This window comes from Vidua macroura, chromosome 3 (genome assembly GCF_024509145.1).
Source record: "Vidua macroura isolate BioBank_ID:100142 chromosome 3, ASM2450914v1, whole genome shotgun sequence".
Taxonomy (NCBI): domain Eukaryota; kingdom Metazoa; phylum Chordata; class Aves; order Passeriformes; family Viduidae; genus Vidua; species Vidua macroura.
Window position 1 is genome coordinate 50,173,502 of NC_071573.1, and position 19,005 is coordinate 50,192,506.

At 36.9% G+C, this 19,005-nt stretch overlaps 1 protein-coding gene across 1 annotated transcript in view; it reads right to left on the minus strand.

Annotated features, from left to right (window-relative positions):
• Positions 1–19,005, minus strand: part of UTRN (utrophin) — a 340,746-nt gene that overhangs the window by 93,395 nt on the left and 228,346 nt on the right. The window lies entirely within an intron of this gene.

The following is a 19,005-nucleotide window of genomic DNA, read 5'->3' on the forward strand; positions in this document are numbered from 1 at the left end:
AAAACACATGGGATGTTTCTTAAAACCAGAACATATTTAAATCAGGTCTCATTATGCACTCTTTCAAGGAAGTAAAGATGCATGTTATTGTAACTCATATCAGTTCAGCACACTGTAGCCTTATGTGCCAATCAGCAGCTCCAGTAGCATTTAATTACTTATTCATCTTTATTCTGCACCCGGTGCTTGAAAAACTCCTGTTACTTTCATACACTGAAATGAAATGGAAAAAAAATAATCCATGGCATTTAACAGGATGGGAAGAATAAGCAGGATGATTGAGAAAACTCAGAGTGAGATGAGGAATTGTTTATAAAGATCATACAGATAAAGGTTGTGGCTGAGTCTCTGCCAGCTGTCTCCACCACTAAAGAATGAACTAGAAAGAAAATAAGCATAGCATGTTTAAAAAATGTTCTTTCCTGTCAGATACTATTTAATGGAACACATACACGTAAAATTTTCAAAGCCTTTTGGTCTCTGTACACATCTCTATGTAAAAGTCAATTTTATGTGTCTACCCCATCTGATAAGGAAAATAGTCAAATAGAGCAATATTTAACTTGAGACCGTGCAGCCCACCATGCATTTACCTTTTAGTACTTCATACAAAATCTATGTGGCAAGAGAAATAATGAAGGAGAAAAATGGTGCCTAATATACAACCATTAATACCTAGGGATGCAAAGACACATGTAGCACATAAGACTTTAAATATGAGACTGTATCCTACATGTTCTGATAAATCAGTGACAGTGACCAGCACCAGAATAGGGGAAGAACAGGAAAGGGGGGGAGGGGGGGGTAGAGAAAGCTGTTTGCCTTTGTAATAAATATATATTGAGTATTTTAGTTTTATTTTTTAGTAGAGGAATCTAAATAGACATATCAAAAAGGGCCAAAGAGAAGTACCAAAGGCTGCATTTTTCTAAATTGTCTCTCAATTTACCATTTGCCACTTGCTCTCTCTTTTGCTGTAGTGTCAAGAGAGTGTGCAAATAGGGTGTCAGCTACAAGGGTTCAGTGTGAGTGCAGACCTGGAAGTCACATCTACAGCAAATTCCTCTTTTTTGCTGGCATGCACAAGGAAACCAAACTGACAGGAATTTAAAAGCGTAGATGGGGGCAAAAGCGAATTAGAATATGCACGCTGGTGATCTTTTACCAGAGGCAAATAAATGTTAGCTTACTTAAGACTTTCCCTTTGATTTACCAAAATAAATGCTTCAGGCCAGAACCAGGGGTAATTTTTAACTATCTTGTCTCTTGATAATTTCCTTCTCTCTCTGGAGGAGTGCATGTGCTCATAGCTACTCACTGAAAACACCGCCCACTTCCAAATATGCATTAATAGACAACCATTATGTAAAATAAGCATCTAAAACATCACTCCAACAAAGTACCTTGCAATAGTGCAGCCAAAGAGATAGAGGGAGGAATCAGCTGTATCACTACTGCTCAGGTTTAGCGACAAGAAACACAAAGCTGTCAGGTTGTAAAACCTGATAACCAATAAACTGACAATCTCAAATTGCACCTGTACGTTCCTGTGAGACACTTTAATATAAGGAAGGGTAACTGACTTTCTTCTGAACTTGTTACAGTTCAAAACCAGTAAGGCTATTTCCTCCATTTTCATCTAACAGCATTTTGAAATCAGGAGATGTTTTGAAGCCTGTTTGGAAAAGCCACACTCAAAATAACCTTGTGAAGACTGAAAGGCCTTCTTTGTGCACTAGAAAAGAATCCAGCACTACAGCACAAAGGCAGAAGTAAGCTTCATTGTCACACAGATTGCATCAAAAAAGACATTACAAAGCTATTCTCAAATTAAAGATCACAGGGCTATGCTTTTTCTTAAAAATTAAACTAATTTTTTTTTACACAGTTAATTTTCCAAGAAAGAACTTAGTCTTTTCTGAAGCAAGAACTGCAAGTCCCGCTTTCCCTAGAGATGCTACAGGATCTAAATCCAACTAGAGACGAAGGGAGACCCTGCTTAATTGAGCAAAGGTTACAAAAATTAAGCATAATGATGTTCATTAAGATATCTTCTAGCACCAATAATCTTATGTAACTTCATTTCTTATTTCCTAGTCCACTGAAATGGGACTTCGTGTTTCTAGGTCAATGATAACCAAGACTTGGTTGCCCAGAGAAGTTTGGAAGCTCAACAAAGCATAGTCTTTAGGAACTGAAAAACACAGAATGCCTAAAGGCATTTCTTTCTTTTTCTTAAAATTTATTTATTTTTGTTAGGGCTGGGATGTGGTTTAAATATGATTAGAAACTATGCTGGGGGGAAAAAACCCCACACCATGCATCCTCGAGCTAATGCCAATGACATTATTATAAAAAAGCTTTTACAAAAACATATAATTATTTTCTTAACAAAAGTGAAAAGACAGGCTTCAGTGTGCTAATGTGAATTCTCTACTGAATCTACTACTGAAATCCCCAAAAATATAACCACTCTGGCCAGTGGAACCCTTTTGTGATGGGTGCTACACAGTGCATATCCACTGAACTTGCTTCGTTGGCTCTTTTTCTCTTTTTCAGGAAAGCAATTTTTTTATTCAATCCTTTGCATTACTTTGCATTTCTCTGTACCATGACTATTACAAAAGTATCATACAAACAGCAGAACAAAATCTGATGGAATATGCCTATTTTGTTCATCCAGAAAGTTTCTAACATAAGTGAGCATATTTTGGTTTAAATCCATTGTAATAAGACAGCTAAAAAAGGGTATGAGAATCATTAAATTTGATGGCTTGCATAAACTACACAAAAGCAGTAGATTAAAACAGGCTTGGTTCACATGCATAGGAAAAAATGTTTTTAATTGAGTTTTTAGAAAAAAAAGTCTGTTTAACATACCTAATCAGGATTTTATACAAGAATTCATATAGAATGTACTCCAGAGACAGCAAAAATGTCTGAATCAGTGTGGAGACTGAAAGAAGAAGAGAGACAGAAGCTGTTGCAACTTTCTACTCTTCATGTAGTGGAGAAAAAGTATTTATTTTTACACAACAGCAGTCATCACCCTGCTAGAAGTGGAACCAATTCTCAAATGCCAAAACTGCCAGTAAAAACACATTCAGTTTTACATCAAAAGGACTACAGTTTGCTTTTGGTGAAGGAAAACTAATCCCAGCAAACCCTACTATGGAAGCATGACAGCTATCTGATATCAACAACCTTGGAAGACTTGATCTCTTTTTATTTCTGTTTTCATTTATTTTATAATAAACCAACAGTGTAATCAGAGGCATTTTCATACATCTCTGATTGACAGAGGCAGGAAGAGAACTAACCCTCTCTACTTGCTCCATTTTTCTTTTGCCTGTCTCCCCAGACTCTGCTCCTGGCTCCTGTCAGAAACAGGACAACTACTTTTTTGTACTTTTAGGTACAAACCAGAATCTTTAATCTAAAGTATACGAGAACCAGTGTCTAGACACGGGGAACTGGCAGTAAGAAATCAGCAAAGATAAAGTAACATTTTAAACTGTCTGCCAAAAAAACCCTGAAAAACCCCATAGGAAAAGATCACTGTACAATGCCAAGTAAAGCATTGCACTGAGTCTATTTCAAAGACATTTAAAAATATTATGTCCTCTAAAAAGCAACCTTAAAGACAAGGCAATATACCATCAAAAAAGGATCCTTCCATTTCAGATGAAACTGTTTTATAAAGCTGTTTGCAGAACAGAAGTTACATTTCTTCCACACTCTTCAAAGCTGTACCTCCTTTGAAAAAGCAAAGGAAATTTGTGTCCTCAATGCTAACTCCAATTAGCTTCAAACTGTGTAACTGTGCACTGCACAGTGTATAACTGGGTAGCTTTGGATAACAGTTAATACTTAGTTACATAAAACCCAACAAATGAGTTTATGGTGGAAACACTGTCAGCATCAAACTCCATCTTTTCTTTATGGCTAGCAATTGGTATAACTTCTGCTTTTTATGTCACAAAATACTCAGAGAAAAAGAAAGGTTGAGGGATAAAAAACATACAAAAAAAAGAGCATTATTCTGTTTATGCATCCGAAACATGTACCGCATCCAGCCTGACACAAGACACAAAAAACATCTGCTGCATATTAAATGGTTTATTAGTTACTTGAGCAAGAGCCCTCAAATATCCTGTTAGCACTGCCTATTTTCCCGTGCCCTCAGCAGTAAGCATCTATCTCTTCAACATAAGAAAGACACATTCCTCTTTGTTTGCTGGCAACAGACTGGCTTGGGTTTGCTTAGGCTGTGTGACTGCTGAGCACTGATGAACTGCCATTAGTTTCTTCCTTCAAACTGAAATGATGCCACCATTAACAAGTTGGGTGCAGCATTGTTGTGAAGAGTAGTTAAACTCAGGTCACCTTTTGCTCATTTTGTGTGACTAAGATCCCTCTTCATTTCTTAGAAAAACCACCAATGGGACAAGTCAAATATGTTTGGTATCATAAGCTACCTCACAGTTAAATGGTACCTACCATATTAATGCAGAGATCTTGAGAAATACTTTCAGTAATTACAGTTCAAACTTAATGCACTTAAGAGAAACTTTGCAATATGCAGCACTATGAATATTCATTCAATATACAAAGATAGGATGCACTTTGTGAGCATGCCCATACCTCCTGAGAGGTTTCCTCTACATCAGCCTCCTTAGCTCAAGAGTACATCAGCATCCCTGACAATGAATTGTGATCACCAAGAAAAAGATGTACTATACAGCATCACCTATAAATTATAAATAATCAGATCACTGCAAAAAGTCTCAATGGAGCCTCTCCTATATGAATATTCCCTTTAGGGGAGGAGCCCAGCAGAATATTGAAGCAGAAAAAAATGCTAGGAACCAGTTGCAATTTGAGGCTAACTCTAGTGTTCCTGTTCTGTATGCATACATGCATACATGAGAGAGGACTGCTACTGGAAATTCTTTCAGAAGCAGAAATCCTGTCAACGTTAATTACTCCTCTTTCTTAGAAACAGTCACTTTGGTTTCTCTTTGGAAGCAAATGGTCCAGACAGACAACTGAAAAATCACCAAACAGCCAAACTGCCTTCCTCACCACAGTCTACTTCAATCTTCCTCATAGCTTTTTGCTCTCAACTCTTCCACTATGGCTTACCCATTTTCAAAACTATCTAAAATGACAGCAACTTTGTAAAGCTGTTACCACGCAGTTTGTTACTGTGACATGACAGATTACACTGGATCTCTGCTTTGGGTCACTTCTCCAAAATTTCCTGTCTCTGGATTGTGTGCTAGTATATCAAACATCTGCTCAGTACAGAAAGATTACTGTAAAACCATTACTGGAAAAAATAAGTAGTGTTTGAAAGAGGAAATACTCCAGACAATTTTCCAGGCATTTATGAGAGAGTCATAAGGAAGGAATATCCTAAGGGCAACATGACTTTCCCTTCTGCTTAAGTCACCTCCTTCAGCTCATTCTAGTTACCATCAGAAACTAGAGGAACATGAAAACACATAACCTGGCACCTATGCCATATCTGTAAAAGTTAACGGCATTTAAGAAGAAAAAAAAAAAAAGGCAAAAAAGGCAAGCCAAGTACAACATTTCATATATTCTATGGCACAGTAGCAATGCAGCAGGTATCACAACATAGTTGTGGTGGGGTGGAATTGATTTTTTTTTTAGAGGTGGGGTGGGGTGGGGAAATGTGCGTTTTTTTCAAGTAGCAGAGAATTTTCCCTCATTATGAGCCACACAGAACATAAATAACAAATAGATTTCTGCTGGGAGTTTAAGCCCCTTGTCAAACAGAGGACACCCAAACTTGTCCCAACATGCAATAGTGCATGTTGCTTTATTAGTTCCATTTATGCCTCTGCAAACTGAACTTGCCCAACACAAAAGCCTTGATCAGTCTTTGCATTTTCAAATAGATGATCTAACAAGATCTCAAAAGCAACAGGAAATCCAGCTGGACCTGAAAATTCAACTAATAGGATAAGCAAAAAAAAAAAAAAAAACAAAACATGGCTGCCTTCAGACAATTTCACCAATGAGAAATTAAATTTAAAATACTGCTGAGCATTCAGTATACGTACATTAATACAAAACACTGAGCAAACCCACTTGAAAATTGTCAGTGTTTTCAAATAGTGTTCCATCACCCAGTTACAGAGTTGTGCCCTCCTCCTTTCCAACTGAGTTTGCAATTTGATTTTAACAATCTACTTGGGGTTTTATTCAGTAGAAAAAGATTGAAATTAAAATAATCCAGGCAAAGTTCTACAAAATACCCATGGTATTGCCTTATTTTTACCCATGGTAAGTTATTTTAATATCTGTTCACATAAGCCGTATTCCTTGATTAAAAATAATTCTATAAGAATGACTGTTAACCTGGAAAAAAAGAAAAAAAGGCCCTACTGAAACTTATTCCAAAAGTTGTCATAAGCCATTTTTTGGGATGACTACAAAACGGCTTTCTGCCCATGAGAAAAAAGTCATTTAATATAACTGACAGTGATTAGGGGTCAATTAGAGAAAGATACCAGGACTTAAAAGAATACTTCTGTGAAGCAGGGCTATTTAACTCAGCTCCACAAATACTTTCCAATATAGGGTGCACACATCAGAGATCAGAAGACAGACTTATTACTCATGTTCTCTCACTTCATTTCCTTTCTCTGCTTTGCTTCTCCCTATGACAAGCTTTTTTATTTGTAGCTCTTCAGGCAAAGAATTGTATATTTTATATATAGTAGAACCAGCATATATTAAACAGGATTTCTTTTCCTTTAGAAACAGAATTTGAAACCACAAAAAAATTCTCATTAAGAAGAAAAAAAAAAAAACAAAACAAAAAACAAAACCAAAAAAATGGAATCCAATTTTCCAATTTTTAGTCCTCAATACTTAGAAGTATTCTAGTATACAAGTTCTATGCCATGGCAAAGTTACCTAGGAAAGGTATGGAGAAAAGTAAAAGCAATAAGTAAAATACTGAAGGTATAAACAATAACACTGAGAACACAGGGAATGTCTCAAAACAAAAATGTAGAATTGGTTTTAGTGACTGAATGCCAAAGAATACTTCAACACATCTATATCCATTTCCCAGAAATGTAGATTGTCAACTTAAAGCCATTTAAATGAAGGTGAAAACATGCAAATGCAACAAGACACCTGCTCTCTTTTCCCAGAAACCTTAGTGAAAAGAGTACACCATAAGTACAGATTTTTTTTAAAGTAAAAGAATGTCATTTATTTCTTGGATTTAGTTCATTTATACTGTATTTAGCAATAGGGTGCACTAGCTTTAGTGCTTTTAACTCTGAAGTCATTGCTTTCTTAGAAATCTCTTCACATTTTTTGGCAAGTATAACCAAAATGCAGTAAGCACACTTACTTGCAGTGTGTCGACATTTTTTAGGCCACACACACATCATCTTGGTATGCAAGCTGTTTTTCCAGAACAGCATTAATAATGTGATTCACATCTGAACTGTCTGTTTAGTTTTCTTTCTAGCAATACAAGTACCTTTGTTTTTATAACACCATGGGGTTTTTGTTTATTTGTTTGTTTTATATAGTGTGCTGTGCTTACCACTAGCCACTCCTTCATGGATCTAGCATTAAGATAATAACGTCTTCCTTCTCTTCGAGTGCTGCTGCACCAGCACCATGCAAAGCATAAGCAGGAAGACACAGGTGAAAAAAGGGACTGAGAAACTGCAGCCAAGCATCCATGTTCACTGGGCTAAGAATCTTGTAGCAGCCAGAAATGTCAGAAGCCATTATCTGCATGATCATACAGAAGAATACAAGATCATCAGAAAATCATCCCAAATGAGGCTGACCTATTGAAAAGGAGTGATTTCAACCAAGCATGACTGCTTTGTAGCAGTTTGTGTTTTAGTCAAACCCGGGGACTTGTTTCTATATCAAGGACTGAGGCTCCTGAGAGCATCCCTACCCAGTGTGATGGCAGGTGCTGACCAGGCGCTGATGTCAGCATCAAGTATTGCTCAGTTTCTGCTACAAAACCAATCTCGCTACAAAACTTGAGATTGAAAAATCACATGAACAGGATAAAATTAGCAGATACCACTGGAGTTCACCTAAAAATTACACCCTCCCCCTCCCTTGCATTTATTTGATAATAAAAATATTTTCACAAATAGTCTTCCCTCTCCTTTCAGGGCATCAAAATGTTACCCTATCAGTATTTTGTTCTGTTGGAGGGTTTCTTCCCTGGCTTGAACCTTATCCCTTCAAGGTAGTGAATGCTTACATAAGCTTCTAGCCTCTCTCTTCTGAGGCATATCCATCAGTCAAAAAGATGGAACCACAAAAGAAAAAAAAATGTACAAATAGCTGTTATTTTAAAAATAGAAAGAAACAAGAAAGACTTCATATCAGATTGATTCCAAGGTAAATAAATACAGACTGTATAAAATCTAGAACAAGGTGAAAAGAAATTTTAGATAACATGCAGTAATAATAACAGAAAAATGACGTCTTTGTTCCAGTAATTTTTTTAAAATTATCTCATTTACTATTCTCTCTTCTATTACTGCTAATATAAAATTCTTGCTGACTGGTTACACTGACTTAATGAAAAATATACTAATAAAAGTAATGACTGGATTCAATCATTCAAAACTCTATTGGTACTGAAATTTTAATTTAGACCCAAGTAAATCACACAGTTATAAAGTATGCATCTTTTAATGACTGTTTATAAAACGATCAGCATAGTCCTTTCATTAATCATGATATTTTACTTTATATTTTAAAAATTCCTCAAGCAATTCTTTAAAAATTCTTCAGCAAAACAGCTGTTTCAAGGGAGAGGAAGTCTGCACGGTTTTAAAAAATCTATTCTATTGCCTATATTAGGACTTTTAGACTAAAAATTCCTTAGTAACAGACAGAATGCATAAAATTCAGTCTGATTTCAAACAAAAGGGAAAATAAATCAGAAAATGTATCAGAACATTTTAATGATTTATGGCTTTGGTTTACTCTCTCTCAAGCTTCTAAATGTTGTTTGCAAACACAAAATTGCTGACACCAGTATTATAAAACTGACTAGGAAATATCATTGGCATATTGTGTTATACCATCAAACATTGGCATAGAGATTTTCTTCTCTAGATTTACACATTCATTTAACAAGAAAGGTCTAAAAGATTAAAATCCTATCATAATATACATGAATTACCATTAGCAGCAACTATTAAGTTCTTTGAGAACATCTTTGAAATGTTCTCTCTCACCACAGGCTATGTTGTTCTTTAAGGAACAGCCTCCAGTGGCTAGAAGTTCAGAAGAGCTATTCAGCTTCCCATACCCCCTCAAAATCTGTCCTACAGAGAAACAGGATATAGGTGATGCCTTGTCAAGGCTGACCTAGAACAGAGGCTAGATGGAGTTAAAGAATAAAGTAGGTATTTATTAAAGGCCTCAATGGATACACTTTGGGCAGTACAAGAGCCCGGCCAGGGCTACACCCAAGATGAACCCAAAATGGTCACAAATTGGATGACCAGTCATGAGGTTTCTCACTTTTATAAGTTCTGGTCCATTAGCATATTGGAGTTAATTGTCCAATTATAGCTTTAGCGTATGAAGTCCATCCTTCTTGTTTTTCTCTCTTCAGTCCACATTGTTTATGCTCTTGGGCTCTGAAATTTGGATCATTTGTCCTTGGTCCCCAGCTAGAGAAGGAATTGTTTTGTATAGCTACTCTGTGAAAAGAGCTTACCATCCTTCAATATGAAGCTCAGAACTACACACTAAAGCAGTTCTGAATCTGGAAAATATAAAAGCTAAAACCTCAGGCATCACAGGGATAACCAATAGCAACCACCTAACAGCACAGTCATGTGTCAATAATAGCATGGCATTTCAGACTATCGAAAACTAAAGTTAATGATGATCTGCATTCACTGCAGAAGCAGAAAAGGCTGCTCATGTCACAGAAGTTACTGCATTTGTATTGTTATTTAGCAGAGCAGGCTATGAAGTTTGACATCCAGTTAATATATAGTGCTTGAAACCACTTTAGGACACAGTAGCTTCACTACTAGCACTGACATAATGCTCCATTGTCATTAAGCAATAAGATAGAAAGGACCCTCAAGAAAACTTAGGTTTTGTACAGGATGGATTTAAAGTGTCCCCACACATTACAGGGGAATAAATTATAAGATGACCAACCAAGCACGTAAAATAACTCATTAGTAGTAAAAAGTGTGAGGACAACACAGCATTCCTTCCAGAAAGAGGTGCCTAAAGAGCTACCCCAAAGCCAAGACATAAACCAAAAGGAACCCAACCCCCACAACCAACAACCACTTTGTCAAGCAAATATTTTCTATCTTAATTACACCATGCTCATAAAATTCTGTAATCTACTGATTAAAACAAATTTCAGTAACTCTAAGGAATGACTGCAGACACTGCAGACCTACCAGGTACAGCACTATATGGAGGAATTGTACCTTAATACTGAAGCTCAGGGTACCCCAAGTCTTCTGATATGGACAACTACTGACAATACTTTAAATGGCACGAGGAAAGGAATCATGTTGCCAGCCTCACAAGATGAGCATTCAGGTTCCAAATCTGATTAAAAGAAAAGAACCTCCATCTTTCCCCGAAAACAACTAACTCTGGATGAGTCTGTAAATGATAAGAACCTCTAGTAGCTCAAGGTGTAGGAGTGGCAACCCCAGACCCAATATAACACCTTTCTGAAGTGCAGCACTGAATTCACTTCGCAGGAAACACACGTTAGCAAAAACATAACCTCCAGCAGCTTTCCTAAAAAGAAAGATTCAAATCTTTAAGCATCATTTTAGGTTTAGCACCCTTTGTCATCCAAAGCTGAAAGACCAAAACTTCAGAGAAGAAAACTGCTTCTAGTAACATTCCTAGGAATTTCCCAGCCCCACAGGCTAACCATCCTAGAGGAGAGAAATTCACTGAAACCCAGGTCAGAAGATACAGATGTGTAGTAGTCTAGGAACAACTATTAGCTATGGTTAAGAGTTCTTGGAAACAAAACAAAACAGAACAAAATACCTCCTCTGTAAGATTACCTTGCCCATTAAACCAATACCTACCCTTGAATTCTAAAAATGCAACAAAACAAAAAAACTAACAGAAAAGTGTAAGAAAAAGCATAATCCCATCCCCTCCACTATTTTGAAACCTAGCCTTCAGTCTCCAGAATCTGCATGAAAACAGGAGTGGGTGGCTTCCATGGAAACACAGTTTTTCCAATTTATTGCTGATATTCCTAGGGTGGATTACTGACTGTAATAACAAGGGATTGAGGATCCTTGAGTTCAGGAGTTAACTGGAATAAATATTCTTCTTCCCTAAAGAGCCTGCCTGCAGCATCAGCAAGAAGCAGGATCTAGATTAAGATGCTCTTAATAGAAAATAAAGATTCTTCATCAAACTTACTGCAAATGCAGTAAGTTTCAGGAGAATTTAAAAGTGGTAAAAGCCTCTCTTTTACTGCATATTTAAGAAGTGCATCATAAACTAATGCTTCTGTTCAGTTTCTCCAAAACAGTGATGCATAGGGGACTCTGCCCACCGAGAACACGAGACGAAAGAAATAAAACTCTCTAGTGTTTGCACAACATTCATATAGAAAAGTGACAGTTATACAAAAAGGTTCTTAAGATTTGCATTAATCCCTACAACCTCCAGTCGACATCTTGAGTGACAAGTGAACAGCCTAGTTAAATAGAGTAATTTTTTTCTTAGTGATCCAGTTTATCAAAACAGATCACAGAGAAATCAAGGAAACCTTAGCTGGTTTTATTGACTATACAAAAAACCTCAAATTGGTGTCAAAAAGAGAAAGGTATGAGCAGGACAAACAGTTTTCATCTCTAATACAGGTTATGAAAGCATCTGGAAAAATGGCAGTGGACCCTGTATTATTGTGGCTCTCTAGCAGCCCTCCCCAGTTGAAAAAACAGATTCACTGTGACTGTGCCAGTGTTTTTTCCTGGCTCTCTGCCTTTGGAAAAACAGACCTCAGCAAAAAACAATATTTGCATTCAGAGAAATGTCCTGTCTCATTTCCTTATGCTATCCCATCTCTGGGATCCAGTCAGGCAGCTCATCTGGTGACATATCAGCCTTAGGTTTCAGGTGGTACCCAGCATTTTTAAATGCAATTGAAATACCAACTGATCTTAGAAAAAGTCATACACAAATTGAAATCCATGAGCATTTTTCTGAGCAGTTGCAGCTTAGAAAAAATGGTCTTGGAAGTTTCATTGCCAGGTCCCAGAAATAATTTGCTTAATATGCCACTGCAAACAAAAATAGCCAACAAAATATTGAGCATCCTCAGAAATGACAAAACAAAAAGCCACTGTTGTATTACAGTATCAAACATTGCATTGATGCAACTTCATCCTAAGTATCACATGCAATGGCAGTCACTCTTAATTCCCTAAGGATATAGTAGAGTCAGAAGAACACAGCAAGATGAACAACACAGGTAGCTGAGAGAACAGAGTGGCTGTCTTACACATGGAGATTAAAAATCAGTCACTAATATGCTTGTGCTCCATCACCTTCCCTGGCTGCGCTCACAGCTCGCCCCTGAAGGTCAGGCCACAGCCAGTCATCGTATTGCAGCTTAAGACACAGGAGGGAAACAGATGTCTGGTACATTTCAGTGCATCAAGATGTTACAAGATGTCATTAGTTGTAGATGGGCTACTACTAACAATGATGGAGCTAGAGTGGTCTTTTGTGAGGTGAAATAAAAAGACACCATAGAAACAGGCAGCCTTTTAAGGACAAAGAGAAAGGCTGGTTGCTGTGCTGTTTCTGCAATGTAAGCCTAATTTATGACACAAGCATACTCCTCCACAGCAATGTCAGAATGACCTCTTAGGTATTTGAGGATATCTACAAATCTTCCTTTATTCAGTGGTTTGAAAAAGACCCAGTGAGGTCCTAAAAATTTATGTGAGAGTCTTTGATTAAAACAAATGAGACAATGGTTCCTCAGGAAAGAGCAGCATGAGCTGTATACATCAAAATGGTATTATAAAAAAAGCAACTCCACAGAAATGTTTCATTTACTGTACTAAAAAAGTGTTTATGAATTGTTTGTTTCCACAGTAAGATAACCTGATTTACTCTGCATTAGCGACAGAATAATTTGTTCTTTCATTATCCAGGTTATTTATTATTTTAAGTAATGATCTGTTACAACTTTCCTGACTTATCGCAAGACAGTCACACTTCTGGGAACAAGATGAAATACAGCCAGGAGAAACTATTTTTTTCTCAAAGTTGAAAATACACTGCACTGGCATCCTAATTTAACACTTCATTCTTTGTCCCATGCTTTTGTTTACACATAATTCTTCTGGAGAAAAAGCCCAGGAGAGCAGTGACACGCACCTGAATCATTAATGTAACATACAAATCAGTTTAAATAAATCTTTAGTGAGCAATGGATTTAAGTCTGTCCACTTGAGAACCCTCATTTAACTTCAGGCATTAACTACACTCTTCCTCTCCTGCAACAAAATATTCCCACCCACAATTTCCACTTCCTCCTCCTAAACACACCACAAAGAAAAGCCTCAGTTAAAGATTAATGAGTTGTACTGTCCTTGAACAGGACAAACTTTCAGTGTAGTACAATAGATTTTTTCACCAATAATCAACATTCAGGACTCTCAAATATGCAAAATTTCAAGAGTTCTTAAAAAACTCTTATCCCTTACAAGTTTACTTAAGGATCTCATATACCCCTCAGTAATGTTGATAGACTATTGGGAAGGCTATTCCCCTTCTTGATAGAGCAGGTTGTTTTTCCAAACCACATCCTGACTTTAAAGAGCCACTTCAGAGCAGCGTGGTACATCTTGCTCAAGCTCCTTCTTCCATCACATCCTTGCCCATCAGACCAAGTTCCAGCTCTTCCTCTAAGCAAGAGGATGTACTGCTTTTCCACTTCCAACCATGGACCACTTAATTCTCCTTTCTTACTCCCTCATAGCTCACACTGTAGTCAAAATTAATGTTTTAGCAACCACCCATTAACTGACCAACCAATTTAGCTGACCACCTCTAAGCAGCAGAGATTTTGCATGCTTTGTGTCTTATGTGATGAAATGAGTAACAATTAATAAAACTTTTTATAGACTATAATTAAGGGTATAGCCTAAAGCAGCACCAATACTTTAATGCTTCTCTTTTCATTCTTAGATTTAGTAATTCCTAACATGGAAGCATATTTTAATACAGAAAATATACTAGAAAAACAAATCTAGAATAATTAAGTAGGAATTAATTTAAGAAGCCCATTGCCCAAAGTCAGACAGGCAAACTGAAAGAGCAAAGAAAAGTTTAAGGCCAGAAATAGATTTTTTCCTCAGAGACTTTTCCCACTGTTTAAGAGAATAACAGAATTACAGGCACACTGAAGGGATAACAATATGTAGAAAGTAGTTTCCAGTTGGCTATGCTAACACCTTTGATTAAGTGAAAACAGCTGAGTAAAATATACTGAAATACTACAACTTTCATTATTTGATTACTTTAACAAAACAAGTCTGAAACATGAAATACATAGACAGCAACCCCAAAAAGTTTGAAGAGTATTTAAAATATTAATGACCTATCCATAGATATAAAATTATCAATCAAACATTCACAGGTCCTTTGCCAATTCATTCTGAGCTCAAATGAAACTAAGTTAAGCATCTCTTTGATCCAAGATGCATGCATTATTTAGCATTAGCTAGACATTTGTTCATTTATGCAGACACATGCCAACAGGATTTATGCAAGAGGGTACCAATTTCTGCTTAATTTGAAATGTCCTGGTTCTCTCTCTGGAATCTAAACCACAGTGATTTATAGCTTTCAGGGAGTCTTTGTATTTTAGCAAAAGCATACTTTCAAAAAGCTACAGTCAGAAACTCTTCCAGTGGAAAAGTGAGTCACATAAAGGTCTCAGTGCATCTCCAAAGAACAAGGTGTCAGTATCTGTGCTGCCTCCTCCTGTACACACGTGTGACTCTAGGTACTTCCACATGCACAAAACCAGCCCACTGATTTTTCATGGTATTTTTGCAGATTTTATTTTCTGGCATACTAAAATATGGATGTAGGGGTAGATTTTCAAGGGATAGAGGCTGGGAGGAACAGGCTTGGGATGGTGGTTTTGGTTTTTCAGTTTTGGTGACTTGGTGTGGGGTTTTGTTTCTGGTCTATGCAGCTGATCAAAATTTGCATCACACACATTAAAATATTAAATATTTATAAGGAAGACTGGTAAAGAACAAAATGAAAGGGAAACATGAGCTGCTAAGAACTAGCAACAGTGAGAAACTGAAATTATGGAAAAAAATGGCAAAAAACTCTGAAAAGGTAAGTGCCTTCATTTTTTTTCCCCCTATAAACCATTCCCTGTGTTCCACACTTCTGGAGTATGAACGTAGACTCATCTATAAGTATGATCAACTTTTCAGCTCAGGTACTTTTAAACTTCCTCTCAGGGTCCCAAATTTTCCAGTATTCTTGTGATTTCTTGCTCCACAACTCCTGTTCTAAAGACAAAGAAATTTTGAGAATAATCAAAATAGGAAATTCATGTACCATTGTTTAAGCTTCCTCTTGCCCTGCTCCCTGCAATACACAGAGCAACACTCAACACCCAGACTGGATGAGCTCATTGATAGACTGAGCATTTGGCATGTGATAAACTTCCAGATGATGGAAGTTTGGCTGAACAACACAAAAGAGAGTAAAAAAATTATAAATATTTGCCACATCCTGAAAGATTTCTGTTAACCTGGGAAATATAGGCTAAATCTGTAGCCCTAGTTCAACCTATTAACAGTACTCTGTGTGATGTTTGCTTTTAAAACACAGAAGAATGAGAGATATCTAAAACAAAAACAAGTTTAAAAATCAAACAGCAAACCATTTATTTCCTCCTGTCCAAACAGACCTCAGTAGCACCCAAACAATGTGAGCCAACCCAAACTGTCACATAATACTGTACTTATCTCTCTACCACTGCTGAAACCAAGCACTAAGGGAGGGAGATACTAAAAGAGGTCTATAGAATTAGTGCCATTAAGTTGAACCAAATAATTCATCCCATGTACCTGAGGGGGAAAAGGTTAATAAAAACAACAATTATTGAGTAACTAGAGGCAAAAAATAATGCTAACACAACAGAACTCAGAAAAATAAAGTGAAGGAGATGGGACTATCATGAGGGCACATCTTACAGAGCTGAGCTACTATTTTACCACTTACATTTTGAAGTGCCAGCAAGGACAAGATCAGGAAAGCAAGTTGAAATTTGGAGAAAATGGGTCACAGAGTAGTGGAGACAAAGTGAGGCACAGAACTGCTCAATTTGCATGAAGAAAACTTCAAATCTACACTCAGACATGAAACTAAAGGAAAGAGGAGAGCAGAGACACACAAACAGACCTGGGAGAACCTTTTCAAGGGGAGCTGATATGGTGCTGCAGAAACTCAACAAGGGATCATAAAAAAACCCTTTGATCAAAAGTAAATCTTAAAAATGAAATGTTCAGGAGGTTTAACGCTTGAAGAAGAATGGGCAAAGAAGCATTTTTAAAAGTACCAGGACAGCTGGTGACGAGAGGTGGAATAAAAGGAGTATCCTTTGGAGCTAGAGAAATCAAGTCATATCTCTGCAATATTCATCTGACACAGTTACACCTCAAACTTGAAACACTGAAAACTCCCAGCTTAAAAGGATATTCCAAATAGAACTCCTTAAAGGCAAAGCAAATGGCACCAGCCAGCAATACCCACACTACAAGGCACAGAGTAACTGACAACATGGAATTACATAAAGTTTACAAAAAAATCCACTGAAAGGGCAGTTTTGGCATAAACCTTTGAAAAGAAAAAAAATAAAAATCACAGGAATAAAACTTGTGCTTCTCAACCAAGGACCAAGCATCCTAACCACATCAACCAATCACTTAACCTTGCTGAGGAAGCAAAAGGACTTCTAGAAGGTTTGGGGTTTTATTTTGTTAGCTTTTTGTTGGCTTCCCCCCCCAAACCACAACTTTTCAGCTTGATCACGTTTATTAGCAAACTGCAGCTTCAGCAAGGAATGAACATCTCCTGCTAAGAAACAGCAGTGAAGCATTGCCATGAGAATCAAACCAATAGACATCTGTCTATAAGCTCTCCTCCTCTGGCAGTAGCTAATAAGCAACACTTCAACAGAATGTGAAATGCTGCCTGCTAATAATTGGTATCTGGTATAGCACAATATCATTACAAGATATATGGGAATCACTTGGTTCCCCCAAACAAAATAACTGTTTTGAAATAGTCATCCAGACGTCATCTAAGAAATATCTGCAAGCGTGTACAGTGCTTTTGGTGGAATAGGCATATAAAAAATAAAGTGATACTCAGGATTGCTTTAACTTCATGCTGTTGCAGACCATTAATGCAGCTCATATTAAATACTTGACTCAGGCAACTATGTCACTCACTGTGACATTGCAAGAAAATTGCCTTTTTGAAAAATGAAAGAATAATCTCCAAAAGCTCCCAAATGCACTCACCAGAGTCTTAACCTTGACACATAACAAAATATCAGTTATTCTTTAAACATAAGGGCAAGGATTAAACAACCCAGAGGGGCTCTCTCCTTCATACTGCTGCAGTTCACTCGTGGTCCAAATGAGCCATCCAGCACCATTACTACTAAACTTTTCCACTTCAGAATAAAGCCCCAGTTTTATTAATCAATTCTGAGTTCTTCAGATGAGAGGCACTTACTAGTACTGTTTTGCTACTATCATGCATATACTGTAATCTACACAAGACACAAACAAGCCTTTAGAAAACAACCTGTAGAGGTCTACCACCTTCCACTGACCTCCTTCAAAATCATATTTGGCTCTGTTTCAGCCTTTTATTGCTCTTTGGCACTAGTCATCCACCATTTGATCATTATAAAAAGAATCACAGCAGATGTGCCTAGAAACAGAGCATGATGCTTTAAGTGGATTAGGAAGAGATGAACTCTCAAGAAACAAAATTCCTGAATTTATGCTAATAAATTTACTTTAAAAGACTAAATTAAGAAGAGATGTGTGCAGATTTCCTTAAGCACTTCTATTTTGGAGTGAAGATGCAAAAGTGCTGCTCATGACAGACTACATTTTCTGTACTTCCCCACAATATTCCAAGTATTTCTGTTTTAGTAAGTTTTTCCAAACTCAAATTTTGCCCTCACCAAACACCACAGCAGAAAAGACACCAGTGTTGTTGGCAGAGGAGAACATATTTATCATGCAATTAGCTATATAAAGCTGCATTGTGCTCTTTCCCTGTTTACACTGTACAGATCAACTAATGAAATGGAACCAGCTTTACTAAACTGAATTTTTCCAATGGCAAAACTATCTTCACTTGATTACTGATCAGAGTAGGCAGGATAGACTCTACATGCTACATTAATAAAGAAATGCAGATGCAAGTGACTTTTTTATTGTCAAGAACTATTTAGGAATTAATAGTCTATCATGGACAGACCAGAACAGGACAAGCAAAACCAGAAAACTAGAACAGCATGCTATAGTTACAACAGTACAAGGCACAAAAAAATTGTAGTTCTCTAGAATAGTTTTGAGTCATCTTTGCAGTGTAAATGTGCATGGGTAGGGCGCTGCTATCACTGGTGAGTTTAGTAACATGTAGAAAGGCACTGTTCATAATTTTACTGAATTTACATTCATCTTTGCTTTCATGATTCTTGGTCACTTCTTACTTTTGCATGTCTTCCTTAACTTTTAGAATAAAATAACAGTTTCACCTATCAGAATTCCAAAAATATCAAGGAACAGTAAAGAAAAAAAATGTTTAGACTGAACATACGTCTTAAAAATTGCTTAGATGCAATTTTATAGCGTATCTTAGTTGTGCTTTACTGGGCAAGGC